Below are 2,500 nucleotides of genomic sequence, written 5' to 3'. Positions count from 1 at the left end.
AAATTTGGAAATCAAATCTCCTGAAATTACATATAAAAATCAGACTATAAAACAGTTTAGTGAGATCGGTGTTACTCTATGGACGTGAGTCATTGTATGAAAATGAAACAGTTTCAAATAGATTTAGTAGATTTGAGAAAAAATCCTTCAGAAGGATATTGGGATTTAAATGGCAGGACAGGATTAAAAATGAAACTATAAGAGAAATTACTCGAGTGCCATATGTGGAGAAGATCATGGTGAGGGGTAGATGGAGATGGTTTGGGCATTTGCACTCCTCAAGGGAAATTAGTTTACCAAACGTTCAGCTGAGCTACAAAAGGGACTAGAAGAGTTGGAAGACCCAGGCCTACATAGCTGAGAACTATGAAGCGCGAAGTAGGAGATGATGAATGGAGAAGTAATAATTTAAAAGCTCAAGATAGAGACGACTGGCGAAATCTAACCGAGGCCCTTTGCATCGATAGGCGTGGGAGATGATGATGATGATGATGAAGATCTAGGAGAAGGACAATACAAAATCAAACCATTGTTCTCTTGTCTTGAATAGTGCCGTAGCCTCAGTGCCATGGTCTTCCACTGTCTTGGGGTAGAGTTCTCTTGCTTGAGGGTACACTCGGGCACACTATTCTATCTAATTTCGCTTCCTCTTGTTATGGTAAAGTTTTTATAGTTTATTTAGGAACTATTTATTTTAATGTTGTTACTGTTCGTAAAATATTGTTTTCCTTGTTTCCTTTCCTCACTGAACTATTTTCTCTGTTAGGGACCCTGGGCTTATTGCAATCCGCTTTTCCAAATAGGATTTGTAGGTTAGCATGTAATAATAATGATAATAATAATAATGATAATAATAATAATAATAATAATAATAATAATAATAATAATAATAATAATAATAATAATAATAATAATAAAGATCAGTTAACAAATTAATATTTCTAACCCATTTGCCGAGATTGATCATCCAACTTTTTTTCTGGAAAACCTCAAGTTTAACATTCAAAATTTGTTTGCAAAAATCCCAGGTTAAACAGTCAAATTTTTATTCGTGAAAACTCCCAATTTACCAAACTTTTTTTTTCTGTGAAAATTCCAAATTTAAAGTTTATCATTCTATTTTTTTTTTCCGTGAAAACCTCAAGTTTAAAGTTTAGTAGTCATTTTTTTTAACCATGAAACCCCTGAGTTTAACAGCCGAAGTTTTTATTTATATGGTATATACTGTATGTTTGTACCTTCATTTATTATTATCATTATTATTATTATTATCATTATCATCATCATCATCCTCATCATCATTATTATTATTATTATTATTATTATTATTATTATTATTATTATTATTATTATTATCATTGTCATTATTATTATTATTATTACCATCATCATCATCATCATTATTATTATTATTATTATTATTATTATTATTATTATTTATCGTAAGTGTTTAAAATAATAAATAGTAAATTTTATAAATAAAATGGAAGGGAATCAAACCTTTTCACAGCAAAAGAATCAATATAAAAGACACACACACAAATGATATCCTCTTTTAAATTCGTGTGCTATCGTCGTTTCCATAAACAGTTACAATACATTCACTGAGTTCAATTTTGGGTATAGTAAATAAACAGAATCATTCTTACTCTATTCCATTTTAAAAACGAAAAAAAAAAAAACTGTAGTCCAACTTTTGTGAAAAGACTCATTATGGGTCCAAAGCAGAAACATTTCCAATGATAACAGCATAAAACTTGAAAGCAAGAGAGCGCCCCCCCCCCCCTCTCCCCCCCTCCCCCTTCACTCAGACAACTAGGCAAGCACTTGTGTAGACCCTCAGACAGGAAGGCCCATTTGGACAAGTCCAGGATCTCCAGATGGCCAGTCTGTACCTGGCCAGCAATCAGAGACATGCTAAAATCATGGTCTTTCATCTAGATTAATTTTTTCGTGTAGCTTATAATCTTATGTCCCATGTTGTTGGAGTTGTTATCAACGTTACCACGGAATAAAAATTCGATATCAATTAATGCATTTGATGTTCTAATCTACATTACTGAGACTGCAGCTGTTTGCAAGCTCTCTGACTCTGAGTGATGACGTCATGTAAACAAACTACTTGTATTATACATAATGCTATGAAAATAACAGATAGGAAGATTCATATTTCATCATTGAGGTAATGTAAACAGGATTCAATACTTTATAACATACATTACAACACTTATAATTAAAGTCGAAACATGTTCCATCAACGCAATATGTTGCACATTACTTTCAATACTCGTGGTGCTTAGGGTATATTACAGTACTTCTTCTTCTCCTCCTCCTCCTCCTCCTCCTTCTTCTTCTTCTTCTTCTTCTTCTATTAACGTGCTTTGTTCCCATTTTTGTATGGGGTAAGGACGATTGCCTTCTTTTAGGAGGACTTTGCTTTAGATCCCGGTAGTGTATGTTCATGTGTTGTTGTATCCTCATGTATTGTATCTGTCACTAT

This window comes from Palaemon carinicauda, chromosome 20 (genome assembly GCF_036898095.1).
Source record: "Palaemon carinicauda isolate YSFRI2023 chromosome 20, ASM3689809v2, whole genome shotgun sequence".
NCBI lineage: Eukaryota > Metazoa > Arthropoda > Malacostraca > Decapoda > Palaemonidae > Palaemon > Palaemon carinicauda.
This window is presented reverse-complemented; position numbering follows the sequence as displayed.